At 35.1% G+C, this 18,846-nt stretch overlaps 1 long non-coding RNA gene across 1 annotated transcript in view; it reads left to right on the top strand.

The window, feature by feature from the left end:
• The window catches only part of LOC144447304 (uncharacterized), a 13,325-nt gene extending 9,384 nt beyond the window's left edge, over window positions 1-3,941 (top strand). Inside the window, exons 2-3 of the long non-coding RNA XR_013482012.1 lie at window positions 1,295-1,345; window positions 2,770-3,941. This is a non-coding gene — a long non-coding RNA (uncharacterized LOC144447304). The remainder of the gene's footprint in view (window positions 1-1,294; window positions 1,346-2,769) is intronic.
• The last annotated feature ends 14,905 nt before the right edge of the window (window positions 3,942-18,846 follow it).

Here is an 18,846-nt window from a genome sequence, read left to right on the forward strand (position 1 = left end):
CATATTGTGCAATTATTTAATATGTGTGGAAATAAAAATGGACGAGTTTGTGTCAGTCAGGTTTGGATTTTTGTCTTTTTCCTTTGACTTTCCCTTTAGTCATGGATTATCATTTAAATGCGTAGAATACAAGCTGCAAAATGAAGGAAAACTTCAAATGTCATTATATAGCATTAAATTAACGTAGTCAACTTTAAAATTGATAGTAAACCTCACTTCCATGGATGCCAGTTCCATTGTATAGAACTGAAATCGTATTGTCAAATAACAAAATATATTAAGTGAATTCAGGTATTCGATACCGACAATCCAGATATCAATAAGGGCAATGAATGATCATATTTTTAATTCCAACCAAAAAGTAAAGAGATGAGTCAGAATATTGCACAGATTGACAACATGACAAAAAAGTTCATTCCACTTTGTGATAAAAATAAAACAAACATTAAGACATTTAACATCTCGACGATGCATGCCACAGCAATTCTTTACTCAAAGTGATTAATAACATAAGCTTAACACATTACTTCCCCTACGCATTACACTATTATACGTAATATATGGTCTTTTTACGCTCAACATCCCTTGTTTTAATCACACATTGGTATTTACTTCTACAATAAATCGTCTTTTACCAACGGCGTCCACCGATTTAATTACACATAGGCATTTATATCGTAAACTTTTCTGGTGTAACTTTCGTGATATTTACTCGTCCGATGCCCTAATAAACTGAATTATGTCTGCAATTAACATGCATCTGTCATGGTTTGGCAAAGTGACAAAGAAGAAAAAGAGGATGATGATGATGATGATGATGATGATGATGATGATGATGATGATGATGATGCAGTCATGTTCCAATGTTCATTTCTGTTAAATTTACTTCGCCTAATGTAACAAAAGTACTGATAACAAAAGGTTTAATTTCTCGTACATATCATAGTCTTTGGTTTGTGATTACGTCACACATTCATTCTTACAATAAAAATTAAAAATTAAAAATTAAAAATGACGTAATCTCTTTAACATTCAATTTCGCAGTGGCGTCAACGTTTAAAAGTCGTATATTCTTTGTAAAGTACGTTGGAATGAAGAAATTTCAAGTTCATTTGCATCATTAGTTCATTTACTATTAAATATTAAGAATACATTACAGTTTCACAAGTACTATTATAACCACCATGTCAGACTCTCCACACAAAATAATGTACATATTGTTTGATATAATAGTTCTTGAAATATAAACAACAAATTACATAACGATGTCAAATTCCATTGTTTTAAATTTCAGTTGACTGGTTTGATAATTATCTGCATTCTGGTTTGACGATATTGGCTTAAGGTACGACGCAGCACCATTTCTTTTACACCTTTCCAATAAATTGCGCCCTCTGGTGACTCATGACTGAAACGATGGTAAAATAAATCATAATTTACGTCACTGCATATTTTACCACAATGCGACGGAGGGACGATGATTTGCCTTCGGTCGTCTGTGCGTCTCGTCATAAATTGCCCAGCTATGTAATACCTTTTGTTTTTCGAATGAAGTAGCTTATTCTTTGTGATTTTACATACAACTTACTATATTTCACTATATTTTATTATTATTATCAATATTGTTTATTCAAAATGTAAGTGTGAGAGAGTGTTGTTATTGGAAAGGCGTATTTTTTTTAAAACTTTTCTTCACACTATTTTTGTCAAATTATTTGGAAATGTAAAAATCCATGCGTACAATTTTCTTGCGACATACTATATTACCATCTGTCATTCTGTTTAGTCTAGAATTGCTATGCCATTCCATACATCAACAACCATCGTATACAGAATGGTCATATGTTAACATTATCATTGTCTGTGTGCATGTACTATTAGTCTTTGATTCATTAGTCTACCACTAAGTGTTGTGTGTATATACACAAATGAAAACTTTTCCTAGCTACGTCCTTGGAGGTTTTAAGCTTTTAAAAGAAAAAAACAGACAGGACATTACTATTAAAGATGTAAAACTATTTTAAAGTTTAAAGTTCTGATTGAAATGATAACCAAGAATGAAATATGAATCACCCATTTTATTATCGCATTAATAGACACATTTATATAGTAAGTAGGAAAGGGGTTATTCGCGTTGAGAACAAAGAATTATGTAAATATATTATTTAAAACAACGACCTTACATATTAATGAGATAGTTTGCATAAATGTCACAACATTGAAGTTACTTTTTTAATGTGTTTGTTCTGCATCTGGAACATAAGCATGTGCATGTGAGTGACTAGTTTTAGCACAACTGAACTGAGGTTCAGCCGCGCTATAGGCATGGTGAATTGTCTGTCTGTCTGTCTGTCTGTCTGTCTGTCTGTCTGTCTGTCTGTCTGTCTGTCTGTCTGTCTGTCTGTCTGTCTGTCTGTCTGTTTGTCTGTCTGTCTGTCTGTCTGCCTGTCTGTTTGTTTGTTTGTTTGTTTGTTTGAACGAACGCCTTGAAGTCAAAACTACTAAAAGTATTGCCTTGGTATTTAGTGGTGACATTGCTTAGGGTGTGTAGTACTGTGGGATTTTGTTTTGACAGACAAACAGACAGACAACTAGACGCACATACAATACTGCACACGTACACACACACACACACACACACACATACACACACGCACACACACACACACACACACACACACACACAGCAAATATAAATGTATGTGTTACAACAAAAGCATTTCTTTTTTGACAGAGTCCTACTATGAAATAAACTCTTGTACCTTACAGAATGCTTCGAAGATCGACCAATACCTGCTATGCCATGCTATGCTAGATCACAAAACGGAATGGATGTATCGAACTATCAACACTTCAGTCACACATAAATTACAATCATCCTTAAGGATACAATGGGGGAACACCTGGGTCCACCGAATCTAACCAATAGAAATCCACTACTTCCACAACTGCGCCAACCACGTATTGAAGAACTCAATACCGATACAAAATTAGACCGTCTGGTCAAAGCTCGACTTATGTTTTTAACACTCTGTTACCAGTTTGCAGTACAAACCTTCGTGGGAGAACGCTTCGCCATCTTTTGTTTGGAATGTGTGCTTGAAACAGAACTGCAAGTTAAGTGTGTGGTTTCCAAATGCCAGAAATATGTTATGTATACATTTATCGACGAAATGTTAATCAGTGAATCTTGCATGCGCATACGACATTACTTCTGATTTCGAGTCATGTTTGTATTTGAAGAGTTTTTTTCACAATATTGATTCGACGTAATATCATTCGAAGATACGTGTTATTTCAGCTTGAGAATGCGTGAATTTTGAAGCTAAAATACAGGGTGAATGTGTGGGGAGGGGGGAGTGAAGTCGCATGGCTATAAAGAAAATATTGGCAAAAGCGTAGGAGAAACAAATGCGAACGTGAATAGTGACCTGGGTTTCACACGCTGTCATACTTTATAACCCCCACGTTGTATGCATGTATGTTATGGTTTCCATGACAATGTCTTTTTTCACACCTTGTCGAAATATTGTGCGAAGCTAGCTTTAGTAAAACTAAGAGAGAAAGATTTTACTTTTGCTTTAGACGTCATGCACTGGTTTTGACATCGACATTCTTACAAAAAATTTTTATTCCAAAAGTGAAAATTTAAACTTATAATTACTTTGTGAACTTCCATCTCGTCTACTCAAAAAAGAGAAAAGGTTAAAAAATATTTTAAAAGAAAATGGCGAATTGATTAAGATGTTTCTTGAATGATATTCGTCCATTCCAAGTAAAACAAATATGAACTTATTTTTTTTTTATTTGATGGTGCATGGTCGAATGAACACCATATATTGCATTGTGTTCAATAATAATCGAAGTATATTCTTTTATTTAAAAAATGGTCTGTATCCATTACCTCTTATTGTGAAACAGTTACAGGGTTACCAGTTTTTTTTATAAACAGCAATGTAAAGTTTTATATCCTACGACTCTTGGCCAATCTGTCAAAACGAAAATGGTGGTGAAATAATTTTTTTCCGAAATTTAAGTAAATAACCTGATTTGAGGATTCAGAAGTTATTGAATTATGATTCAATGTTTCCATAGAAACGAATTTTTTTCTGAGGATTGTGAGATGAATTCTGTTTCCAGTTTTCTATCAATTTGACAACAAGCGAATCAATTTTGTGTGTGGTCCTTGGTCAGGACAAAATGCAAATGAGCTCATACTTGAAATTTCTTTATGACAGCCGTAAATAAAACAAGACTGCATAATCAAAAGTTATCTTGTGTCCTAATGATGTTACACGCGCGTATGTGTGTGTGTGTGTGTGTGTGTACGAGAGCGTGCGTGCGTGCGTATGTATGTATGTATGTATGTATGTATGTATGTATGTATGTATGTATGTTTTACATCTCTGTCTCTATCTCTCGCTGTCGCTGTCTCTCCCTGTCTCTGTGTCTCTTTGTCCGTCTTCAACAGTGTCTGTCTGTTTCTCTGTCTCTCTGTCTGTCTCTGTCTGGCTGCCTGTCTGTCCGTCTGTCTCTCTGTCTCTGTCCCTGTCTCTGTCCCTGTCTCTGACTGACTGACTGACTGACTGACTGTCTGTCTGTCTGTCTGTCTGTCTGTCTGTCTGTCTGTCTGTCTGTCTGTCTGCCGTCCCCCCTCTCTCTCTCTCTCGCTCCCTCCCTCCCTCCTCCCCCCTCCCTCCTTGCCTCCCTCCCTCCCTCCTCCCCCTCCCTCCTTGCCTGCCTCCCTCCTTACTTTAGGTACTGAATTCGTCCACCTATATCTGCGATTCTCCACATATCTTCAAATCCACCCAGTACATGTAGCGTTGACAAACTATTTATAAAGAGAGTCTACTCATATAAGGTTACGTGTCACCGATAACTGTATCTTGGTTTCATCGTAATCCTATCCCAGGTCGTGTCCATGTACATGGCCATATTACCAATTAATTCGTCGACGTTCGTCCATCACGTTCATCCCAGTTCAGTTACATTATCATAACATCTATACCACGTGCACTCAGTCAGTCAGTCAATCATTCATTCAGTCAGCGCCGTCTCTCTCTCTCTCTATCTCTCTCTCTCTCTCTCTCTCTCTCTCTCTCTCTCTCTCTCTCTCTCTCTCTCTCTCTCTCTCTCTCTCTCTCTCTCTCTCTCTCTAGAGCTCTCTCTAGAGCTCTCTCTCTCTCTAGAGCTCTCTCTAGAGCTCTCTCTCTCTCTCTCAGAGACAACAGAAAGAGTTTTGGAAACAGAAGCAATAAATGAGTATACACTACGTATACATTGAACAAATTAAACTAACATGTGTAATATCAATGTCTGGAATTGTCGTTCATTGTTAGAATACCATGGCTGAGTGGACGAGGCATATGTACTTTAAAGACTCAACTTCCGTTGAGCCGGCGGTATATAGACCATTAGAAATCGTCCTAGTTCACTTCCAACAACTCTCTATTTTATGAAGAAAACGTCTTATTGATACAGTTGAACAATGGCTTAGGCCCCACTTGATGCTGTCAATTAAATGAATGGATATGCTTATCTTCACACTGCTCACACATTGCCCGGAAGATATCTCTTATATTGAACTATAACCTGTACTTAATGTCAGTCTATTTCGTTGATGTTATGAAATGATCTGAATTTACACAATGTTTAGAGCTATCTATCTATCTATCTATCTATCTATCTATCTATCTATCTATCTATCTATCTATCTATCTATCTATCTATCTATCTATCTATCTATCTATCTATCTATCTATCTATCTATCTAGCGATCTAGCTATCTAGCGATCTAGCTATCTGTCCCTTTGAATTCGATATCAACTTTACTCCGTGTGCACGTATCTAGTCGTTGGTATTTTTGTATTATTGTATTGGCATTATAAAGCTCTGTGTGGACAGAGTAGTACATGTGAGGAATCCATCATTACATCACCCTTCATATGCTCAATTTATCTGACGTTTTATCAATGACTGTTTCATTGCATGGGCTGTTTTCAAACCACTATATTTGTATCAAGTGGAAAGACAAGTCTCTCAGACAAATATGATTGGATTGGCGTTGTTAGTCACTCTCGTTAATTTTGGAACGTGTTGGCGTCTACCAGCTGTCACTTTGAATCCGTCAACTCCTATTTCATAGTATGGCATTCTATGTTTTATGCTGTGTTCTGCCTACTGGAGTGCTTTCAAATGACAGAACTAAATTCCATCTTTGGAATTCGACCTTGTCATTAGATATCCTAACATACTGGGTGAAGTATTTTACATTGAACAGTAGACTTGTTCCTATGTATCTCGTTATGATTTGAAACATTGACAAGTAATAATCAAATTTAAACTGTATCAAGTATAATCATACTTAAATTGTATCAATTGCATGGGTACTATTTTGTATGGTTCTATCTCTTTCAGAAACCCTGTCATTGCTTCATCGTACGCCTACCTTAATTTCTACAAAAGTGGCTATTGCAATATTATCCTCATTGCCAATATCCCAATACACGCATCTCGTTTAAAATGCCCTAGCTGTAACGTGGCTATTAATTTTCGACCTGACAACCAACAAAGTGTTCACTGAAAAATATTAAAATATCAATACTAATTAGAGCTCTGTTTTATCCATAAGTAAGATAGAAACAAGTTGAAAATAATGATCGTGTTAAGGCCACTGATCTTAAGGTGCGGACATAAAATCAACCAGATTGGGTTTGTTGTACTATAGTATGTTTACAACCACTCAACTATATTTACCAACAGCTGATTCAATATTGTTTAAGATATACGACATTATGAGTAAATCAATATATCTAATAACACAGTTTCAAAAAACGTTCTAGTTGCAGGTAGTATATAGCTTTAACACATCCATGGAAACTCCTCCTTACGTCTAGTTCAGGGGGGTAGGGAGCTGGGTTTGCCCTCCTGTGGTAATAATCTTTACTGTGGATAACATCAGTAATTATGCTAATTAGTCTTCCTCCCATTATCAATTGCTCATGATTTATCAAAATATCATTCCGACTACTGCTGCGATCCGGGGCTGCGATATCGACCAGTCGATGATGTTGGTTTACACCTTGTTTGTTATTTGAAAACTGATGCAAAATCACAGAGATCTGAGACAGGAAAGAGGGGTAATCTAACTTTGCTTGTCGAAAAATGAGCCAAGGTGTCCGATACTTGGATAAGGATGTAAATGTTGTTGGCATACGATACAGTTACAAGCACACCACCAACGGTCAATATTGAATACTTTTTTACTTTTTTTTTTTACGAGTTTAGTGACCATACTACGAATGTTCGCATCGAAGCATTGTAATTGGTTCGTATTTCTTGCAGTAAAGGTCATAACTATATTTAAAGTGGGTTATTTACTTTTCCACAATTTGCTTTTCCACGAGAGAGAGAGAGAGAGAGAGAGAGAGAGAGAGAGAGAGAGAGAGAGAGAGAGAGAGAGAGAGAGAGAGAGAGAGAGAGAGAGAGAGAGAGAGAGAGAGAGAGGGGGAGAGAGAGAGAGAGAGGGAGAGAGACAGACAGAGACAGAGTATGTATGTATGTATGTATGTATGTATGTACATGTATGTATGTATGTATGTATGTATGTATGTATGTGTGTGTGTGTGTATGCATGCATGCATGCATGCATACATGTATGCATGTATGTATGTATGTATGTATGTATGTATGTATGTATGTATGTATGTATGTATGTATGTATCACTCTCTCATACAAATACGAATACAAGTATACAACACACATAATGTCAACATATTTTCAACAACTCGCATTGTAGTCATCAATGTTCATAGTGAGGAGCGAATCATTTTCTGATGGGTGAAAATTTGTTTATTGTAAAAATACACTTAAAACAATAGTTTCACTCTGGAATAAGGCATTGGAAAAAGGCCTTGGCGTATTTCTTAGAAACACGGCTTGCTTTTTGGTTTGGTTACTGTGCGTTGGTCCCTGCTAGTATTAAAGAAATTGTCGTAGTTTATCGACCTGAAAATAAAAATAAAAGGAAGTTTCCAGTTATTGTGGCTCATCATGAAATTACGTTGCTCAATAGCTACGATTGTTTGTTCTTACATAATTCATCTGGTAAAGTGACAGTCTGTAACCGAGACCCCATTTCCGACTAGAGTCATACAAAATTGACATACTCGACACTAAAAGTTGAAGAAAAATAAATCTTAGTTGACACTGCAATGTGATGTTGCAAACTTTAAAGTGATTTGAAAATATGGAGAGCGCTGTTGTAGCCAATTTAATGGTTCCTAAAGATTAATACATCATGTTAGAATCACCTGAGTGCCATTTTCATATCATATACGAATTCCAGTCTCATATGATTAAAATATTTTCAGTAATTGGAAGTACATATCAATGTGAAACATTTTGGAGAGTGTTTTCTTGACGACTCTTCTCAGTCTATATTCTTCTCGTAATTTATGTAAATGTGGTTTTTGAAAGCATTGTTTGTCACCATAAGATGAAATGTAAGTCAGGACATGTACAGTGGAAATCAGTTAAGAATCAAACCTTCGCCTGGCTAGACAAAAATCTTACTAATAACACACCGTCGCCAAATCATATACATTGTAACAAAGTATACCTTTTTCAGATATGTGAGGTAATTAAAATATAACACTTGTACTAGAGTTTTGTCGTGCTGGGGACCGACGATAAGATCTAACAGACTGTTAACGTTAATAGTATGATTTGTGTTGAGCCAGACGATATGATGCAACAATGTTATAAGATTTTTGTTAAGCTAGACAGTGAAATGTAGCAATGTTAGTAACTATTTCGTCGAGTCAGACGACGATTTCTTTCTACTCAACCGAATTCCATTGTAGCTATCATTGTAACATTATTGAATGATACGTACGAGCATAGAAGTCAATACTGGGTCGTCATTCTCCGTCATCGCATTCAGAGAATTCAATGTCCTTGTACTTTCTGTTTCCTTGACGTCATTTTCATCTTCTACAATTCTCTCCATTTGGTCAGAGTCGGACGGTGCACTGCGTCCGAACCTGAAAATCACAAGCCAGAAAACCACCTGTTGGAATATCTCTTTGTTATTACAAAGTCACTGTGTAACGGTACAACAAAAGCGAGAAATAATAGTAATTCTTCTCGTAGACGTTGAAAGAACTTTTTTTTTATTGTGGATTTGTTTCTCGATTGTACATCTGGAATAATGTGAATGTATTTATCTTGGCACCCAATTTGTTTTAGCGGACAACTTTCTACATTTTGGCTCTCACTTTATTTTGGTAGATTAACAATTTTTGACGACAGTGTACTTGAATGTAGCTTTTGTGACTAAATGCCTTGATTTGAAATAAATCTCTCTTTGATTCATACCAGGTTTTTCAGAATTTACCAGTGAAGGTAATCCAGGTGAATGTTAATGGTGTAAACAATAAAGCAAGCTAAAATATATATTTAGAACAAATATATATATATATATATATATATATATATATATATATATATATATATATATATATATATAATAGACGATCAGTCGTTCATGAAATGATAAATTATGCGTGTATGTGAAAAGTTCATATGAATAAGTCTGTTTAGATCAACGGTACGGTAGTATTGGAACCTATTTTATCTATCCGCAGTAAGCTTACTTATCATAATCATACCTGCTAGATCTGAACTCACGTATTGAATGATTTTAAAGGCATGTCTTGATATGGTCTCTGTCATACAGTTACAAAATTGTCATGCATAACATATTTTACAAAATTAAGAGCAACAATAGCAATAATAAGCATATTATGATGATCAATTTTGTCCAACGGTTACAAAATATATAGGGTTAAAAAGATGAAAACTGCAAAATATGAACTCACGGTTGCACTGCTCAGAAAGATGAGTTCTAAGACAACATTTGAAAAAAATAAATTGCACATCGAAACGAATTCTAAAAAGAAACCAGTTTAACAATAGCCTACCCATAGAACGTGTCGGACTAACACTGCACTATTTTCGCTATCCAAACTTGCGCAATTTCAACACAAATTAGAATGCCAGTTATTATACCGAACAGTCGTGTTACGTTAGTCCTACACGTCAAAAGCTAGGCTAGTTCCACCAATTGGAGTTGTAACTGAAAAAGCTCGGCACCAACCATCTGTTGTATTTCTCCTTGTACCACTTCTTGTACGGAATTTTTGTAAGAACATTTGAAACGCTGTGATGTTATATTCACATATATACATCAATATGTCCATATATTAAATACTGAATTTCGTACGCTCCAAACCTTCACACACTGGAGAAGTCAGTTTTAATTTAAATGTACGAAGCCTTACCGAACCTTAATATGATGAACTATGAGACTTCCCAAGTAGGCACTTTGGAAAAAAAGGCTTGAAAGCATTTTCTGTTTTCGATTACCTGAGAAGGCGTTATGGTAGTGTATATCAATTCCGAATTTTGTACATTAGGTACATCGCGGTATATATCCAGGAATTCATGTACAAGTTTCCCTGAAATACGGATAAAACGTTTAACATATGGCTATATGCTTCATTGGTTAAATCGTTCCTTTGTTGTAGCGATTTGACATGATAATAAATGGAATGTGACCATAGTAATTAAGACTATTAAAATGTAAACATTCTCTTTAATACTTCCCCCGCTATGACACTTTCTCCTTTAAATCGAACACCGAACTGATCAGATAGTTGTAAAAGCGTAAACCTGGTGTTTTAATAGATATATAAACCTGTAAAGTTAATGTACCTATATCCGCTATAGACCACCTAACCGTAATTAACTCCCTATGGGAGGTCATAAAAAGAAATAAAACTAGCCCATACTGGAGTCATTACAAAAAAATATATTAAACTTTTTTATACCTAAATATTTACGTCTGACCTTTCTATAGCTGCCAAGTTTAACAATGTTGGCAAATCAATACCAATTTTATAGTACCCATTATTAGTTACTCTTGATTACGCATGCCCGGAATATATATATATATTTCACGTGCGCACTTGGAAGACACGTTCACATTTGTTGAATCATCGGTGTTAAATGTTAACGGGTTGACTTTTGCACTACTATATGTTTTTATTGTTTGCCGTGAACTAAAATGTGATGCAGTCGTAATGTGATGAATTATGCTTCGCTCTGATGTCAATCATTTATTGCAGTAATTATAAACATATTTTTTATTTTTCCATAAATATACTATTTTACAAATCTCTTCAAATCGTGTACATAATTGTTTGGTTGCTTACGTTGTGATGCATCTAGTTCATATCTGCATGTTTTCTATTTTTCTGCTTTTATGACATATACACATGTATAGATATCAAATGCAATACCTTCAATAGAAGATGGCATATTATCATTCAAATTAATATTCAGTTATTTTACTTAAAATTGAAACAAAAAGGAGCGTTACAATTGAAACATTTTGCTATTAGTTAACAATACAGTTAAGACTTACTTATTTGAAATTAGATGCACACCGGAGTGACTAATACCGGTATGTTTATAACAAAAAGTAGAATTTCGTGTGTGGGTGAACAACATGTTTATGAACTAGTAGAGATTGAGATATGAAAAGGTACTATAATGATATGTAATAAACGTTAATGGGGAACTAGAAGTCGGGCTAAATTGAATTCGAGTGAGCTTGGCGTCGGCCTGAAACACGGTTAGAGCTGAATTAGGATTTCAGCTAAACGTTGGTCTTGGTTCGACTTCTGAGTTGGAGGTAACTTCGGCTTAAGTATGTACACTCAATTAATTTCCCCATAATTTTTCGATTGATCTCGGATCTGTACATGTAATGATTAATAAAAGAATTCACTGTACGAACGTGATTAGGTGTAAATTTATAGACTTAAGTAGCAGACGAAAATTCTATTTATGGAAGTAATTCACCGATTTCTCTCGAAGCTTCTACGTTTTTCTATCAAAACCAAAACATCAACAATGTTGGGTCAATTAAACAATCTTTTATACAGTAACTGTAAAAAGTGACTTAGAATATAAACTATATACTGCTGATATTCACATTTATGCCACAACGAATGTTATTATTTGTATGCTGTTTCTCTTCTTACACCATTGACCACCTCTAAGCCGGAGTACAATTTTTCTGCTACTCTTAGACGGTGCCTCAAAAGAGGTTGAGGTTTATGACGATACGAGAAACAGTAGACTAATAATGAATTTTGCATTCCGACTATAATCTAACACTCTAGAATATACTTTCTGTGAATAGACAAGCTAGTTTGATATATAACATAATCCGCATAGACAGTTCTTGGTACCAACACCATTTCATTAAATGAAAGTATTATTTACATATGTAGTCGACGATATGTCTGACTTTTAATTTGAACCTGATGTTGAACAAACTTAAAATTGAATACGTTCTCCTGACATCTATTAAATCCACAGATTAAACCTTCCATACATGACTAACACTTGAGATTCGAGAACGCCGGAGATTAACTATCCGTTCTTCCTTATTGCTAACATTGCATTCCTGGAACTCTCCTATTCCCTCCTGGCTTTATAAAGGGTCTATTGACACATATATTTTCTGTCGAACGTATTCCCTATATTTATAAGATCCACCCGATTGCACCGAAATAAATTGACATTAAGTGATTTAACTTGTAAGGTATCCACGCGCTTTTCAAAACTTTTTACTGCTCCATGAAGCCTTATTCCTCGGGCAATTATCGAACCAAATTACTCTCTATCCGTTTGTACTTTTAAACAAGTGTTGTTGCTATGACGATAGGGATATATGGATTCCACGGATGTGATTTAAGTATTGCACTCAAGAGGTTTCCCGGAGTTCTTGTGTACCATGTTATTTAGATGTGAACATTCAGCAGACCACATATACTCATGTAGGCTTAAAAAGTCTTGCCCTGAATATACATTATCAGAAAAACAATTATATAAGCATGAATGAAATTCTTTGAACGCGTATTCAGGGATTGACAGGGCCACCTAGCAACAGAAGTAGTAATTTATATGTTTTGCATGAACGCACGGAAATGTATGATGCAATGTAATTCGCAGCATTTTCGTCATTAATAGTCTACATATGATACGTCGTGTCATGCCACCCTATCAACCAGCACTTACTAGTCTGTAAGATATTGCCATATGGAAGAAGATTCGTGTTTATTTTGGATTTGTAATTTGTAACACAATTTTATCATGGCTTAAAAACAACATTGACAAAGTCTGTCTTTGTAACTGAATACAATTGCTAAAAGCTAAAATAAAATGTGTATAAACAGTTTATTGTACGTATAATAAGAAAGATTTTGAAGGGAGCCTAATTTTTGCCTAGCTAGTTATTGTCAAAATAGACCTGTTGCATTCCATTTACTAAAGCATACTGAACCGCCACTTGTTATTGGAGGACCTCAAATCTATCATTTATACATAGTACATACGTGATTTAAACTTGACTATTACATGTATTACTGTAACAGTTTAAACGTATACAAAATTATCAAGGAATTCCCTATTATTATGTCACCAACCTTACTAAAGCCAGAAGACGATTTTAATATCATCGAAGGCATACAACATTAACATTGCACTAGATTAGTTTCGCTATTGCTTTGTGTATATATGTTTTTTTGTAAATCGCCTTTGTAAATAAAGCTTATCAACTCAACTTATATCATTTTCAATACCTTATAGTTTGGTGCGATGTAATCGAGGTAACGCTTAGCTAAGTGTAATCTCAATCGAACCACAAGGAACGAAACAATTGTTCATATTATCCAAGTAAGGGGCGAAATTATCAGAAATACTTTGAGTAAATTGATTTACTTACGGCTGAGGCTTACGGTGAAGGTAACCAGTACTAAGTTATCCGTTCACTGAAATATATCGATTGTAACACTTGTTTAACGACTACACTAACTTACCTTAGAGTGTCAACGTAGCGTCGATAGTTTCTCAAGTCCATCAAGTAAATCGCCCAATCGGTCAGACTTGCACCCTTCCCTGGTGGTGTTGGGGCTTTGACGTTACCACGCTTTGGCAAATGGTGAGAAGAAAAACTGTTTTCTGCTGAGCAAATTGTGGCACATACAATAACGAAAAACATCAAAACGGCAAACTTGAGGTCCATCGTAGTAATGTAGGAGAAATTGGAGATTGGTTCTATTCAGCTTGAAGAGCGAGTCAAAATATGAAATCAAATGAACTCATGGTAGCCCTTAATATACTATTGGTTATCCCTACAAGACGTGACGTATGCATGCATATTTTGTATCTTTCAATCAAATGTGCATTTGACAGGAAATGGCGATTAATACTCTGTCGCCCCCTGTCGAGTAGCAATGACACTATCAGATAAGCCGATCTATAAAACAGCATCTTCCGTAAAATGCAATTTTCTGATCAGACATGATAAAACTAACTAAACTGTTCACACGCTCCAAAAAGTGTGACGTCATAAAGTATTAATTATATCGATCCCATAAATCAGAATAAAAACATCTTACAGTACGTTCTTTCCGCTCCCAAGATGTTTAAGCACCCACAGAAGATAACTTCGTTTATGCATAAATATATCATAAATTGAATGTTAGGTCTTCAGGATGCGTAAGAATGAACGGAATGACACGCGATTAAAAGAAATATTTAAAAGATCACCTAACATCTTCAACATTTTAATAATTCTCTATCTAAATTAGCACCATCTGCATTTACGTTTATATTTTATTACGAAATATATCTATACCTATATTTGACACATCATTTGTGTTTATGTAAATTTTGAAGATTAGACTTTTTTTATTTCACTTTAAAAAGGCCGTTTTGATAATGGTTATCCCGTGAGAGCTGTAACGTTTGGATGCCCCTGAACATTGTCATTATACCTGTAAATCAGAAGATGTAACGATATCTTAAGTAAGACCAAACCAGTCGCTTACAAGCAATCTTTGATTTAAGTTAATGAACAATGTTCTGCCTTTGTGGCTATTTGTAGTTGCTATATATGTAACGACAGCGTTTAAAATCTTGTCTGAAAATATTTCACTTTTACGAATATTTCTTAGCACATTGTTTGTGACAAGTGAGTGAATCGCCGAGACAGCTTTCTAGTATATGACCCTGTTCCAAAAAGGAAAGCAATTAATGATCACTTCCATTGGATATGATCTTCACCTTAACGTGACTGGTGAATTGAAAAGAAACTGCTGAAAGATTACCTTTCGAGGTCAGCGTCTTGTATGTATTCAATCATGGTGGAAATTAACCGAGTTGTGAAAAGTAGATAGACATAACTCTAGAGTATTGTTAGAGATATAGCACGCACACACACACACACACACACACACACACACACACACACACACACACACACACACACACACATCCATCAATAAATCCATCACACACACGCGCGCACACAAAACCCTAGTAGAAGGTACCTAGATCAGTATAGTATAGTGTGTTTATGTATGTATGTATGTATGTATGTATGTATGTATGTATGTATGTATGTATGTATGTATGTATGTATGTATGTATGTATGTATGTGTGTATGTATGTATGTGTATGTGTGTGTATGTATGTGTGTATGTATGTATGTATGTATGTATGTATGTATGTATGTAAAGCACGTTTGTGCATGCATGGATTAACAAATTTGATGGATATATATATATATATATATATATATATATATATATATATATATATATATATATATATATATATATATATATATATATATATATATATATAGGAAGAATGTATTTATGAATATGAAGTATATCTTGGAATAAATCGAAAAGAAGCGTTGATGATGACTGTATGACATTAAAGCGACAGTTAGTATAGATTTAATTATGATATCACATGGCAGTTAAATAAGGTTTTATCATTTGATTTGTGGCAATTGATAGGTTTAAATAGTTTACAGCTGACATTTTATTAGGATTTATTGACACTATCAAGATATTAAAGGAAAACGTGCGAACAGTGAAAAAGATATACATATCCAAGTGTTCCATCAAATAACACTTCTTTGTCACTGGTTAGTCATGACATTGTCTATAGTGAAACTACAACTAAAATCGCAAAGTTAACACCTGAAACAAAATGTCATCTGGCTTGAAAATAATCTTACCAATAGTGCTACATGTTATCATCCGGCTCAACAAAAGTCTTACCAACAGTGATATTTGTCGAACCAGATGATATCATGTAGGGATGTTAGTAAGATTTTTGCTGACCCAGACTACGTTTTGCTTCAGGTTTCGTTATTTTAATTGTACCTATTCATTTGTCGTATAATTATTCTCGTCTTCTTAATTATGCTTATCACAACTAAAACATGGTGGAATTTAAAACTTCAAGAAGCTGGGAAAAGCACTTTGGAGTTCCACACTGATCGCCCCCACCCCCATACCACGACCAAATTACAATTTTTTTACATTACAAAACCTAACTTAGAAACCTTGAATGAAACGTGAGTAAATCTGCATTATGTGTAACTGGCATATTAGTTAGTCAACCAAAACGCCAACAATATATTCGCTGAAAATTAATTAGACATTGTACATGTCAATTAGAGGTCTATTTTATCTACATGAGTAGTATAGTAATACGTTGAAATTGTGATTCATTGGGGAGGGGGAGTGCTGACTTTTTAGTGCGAACCCAACAATCAACTTGCGGACCCAACAATCACCGCACTGTTATTCAATGCTTACATCATGTACTTCTACCTCGGTGAGAACGATGGGCTGTCCTTGATCTTCTGGGGAAGTGTTGAGTAGTGTATCTATAATATGTGTCCTTTCTTTGCTGAAATCGTGATTGCCACGATTTCAGGAAAGAAAGGACACATCTTATAGATTCACAAGTATACAAAAGTAAGTCATTTTATCAAACGAAGCAGTTTAAAAAAAAAAAAAAAAAACGTTTCAGTTGCAGCTAGTGTTAGTCATTTTTGAGATTATATGGTTCAATCGGTTAGCTTTCACAGCAAATTGAGTAATTTATGTATGTAACAGAAGTAATATATATTACTGTCTGTACATGTCCTTTATGTTACCAATATTTACACCCTAACGTCGTATAATTCATGTGCAAATATTTTATTACCCATTATTAAGGCGTCATGTAAAACTAGATGTTATTAATGAATTAATATCATTGCAAGACGTGTATTTTTACACTTTACATGGCGTGATGTGTAATAAGGCTATGAAACATAGTCAACATACACGGAATGTCATTGTTAACGTGTGTAAAGCAGGATGCTTTGAAGAAGTCTCCGACTAACGCATCTTTTGATGTGTTCTGTTTTAGAGTAAATTGTAGCATAAAACGTCAAATGCTAAGCTCTTATGACCAGGATTCAGTGTGTCTCAAACAAGGATTGTGTGTGTCGCAAACAAGAATTGTGTGTGTCTCACACACCCAAATGCTAAGGTTTTATGACAAAAAGTAATATTTTTGTAATCTCACAATTAACATGTTGTGGTGTTTTTATTATTCAAAAGCTAAGAAACATCACGGTCAATATTATGTACGTGACGCTTGCATATCTTAACATTTTTCTAATTTGAAATTAAATTAAAATAACCATTAACACTACTCCCTGGATTCAATTAACATCTTTTTGTAACCATCTCATTGTCTTATGAGTGTACATTCACTTAGCATTGTAAATATTAGTATTCAGACAAACCAGATCATTTCTCACCCTTGTTTGTATGGAACATGTATTGAAAAAAAACCACACGTATGATAACAATGAATAATATCAATGCAATATACAGACTTATAATCTTTGAAAATGGTAGAAACCCTGTTGTATAAACTCATGATATACGCAGTGGATCCAACACCGTTCCAAAAAAGCCTCGATGGTACACTGAATATGATATGCTTATAAAAATTTGATAACAAAAATTTGGAGCATAAATGTTTCCTTTAAATGCTCTTCTTCGAAATCGTCTGAATATTATCGCACAATAATTCTCGTACATTTAGAGAGGTCAGAAAGATTAATGAGCCGAGCATAGTTCTGTTAACGTTAGTAGTTTAGAAACGCTTTCTATAGCTATGAGATATTTACCTTCTCAAAGACACCATGAAGTTCAATTCACGTGGGTATAATTACCATTCCAACTAAACTATCATACAATTTTCTTTGGCAAATGACACTAAGAACTCATGCTCAGTAGTTGCAATCTCAGTAGTGCAACCTACCTAGGAGAACTCACATTTGAGAAACTGTTGTAAACATTTTACAGGTATACGACCACTTATATCATCATAATGTTCAACAAAGTGTTCTTTGCGTCTCTCATTTACAGTGTTATCATAAAGCCTGAGTATAGAGAACACTTGTCTCCTGTGTCTCTATCACCCCACTCACTCAACTATACATACACAGCCATCAAAACTTTACAAAGGTGTTTTCGAATTCAACACTGCACTTTGTATCTCCGTAGCACAGTGTAGACAACATTAAACCCGAAGGTAGGTCATTTGGGGCTGTGACAATCTGGTTTGTTTCACAGGTCAAAGGGTTACGACTTGTTATACACCGTTCGTTCTTACTCAATGACCGCTGGGGTACAGGTTTGTTCGACGTAAATTGTAAGCCGGAGCGGTGATTTGGATTTCTTACGTTCTTACGAATCAATCAGACGTTTTCGTTTTGCTCGACTGGGCTACTGTAGTACAGGTCTGGAGGTGAGTGGTCATAACGTAAAGCATCGGTTCAGTACACTTTCAACAGCGGCTGTATTGTACTTACAGTACTACCGGCCTTGAAATGCTTGTT

This window comes from Glandiceps talaboti, chromosome 16 (assembly GCF_964340395.1).
Source record: "Glandiceps talaboti chromosome 16, keGlaTala1.1, whole genome shotgun sequence".
Classification (NCBI taxonomy): Eukaryota; Metazoa; Hemichordata; class Enteropneusta; family Spengelidae; genus Glandiceps; species Glandiceps talaboti.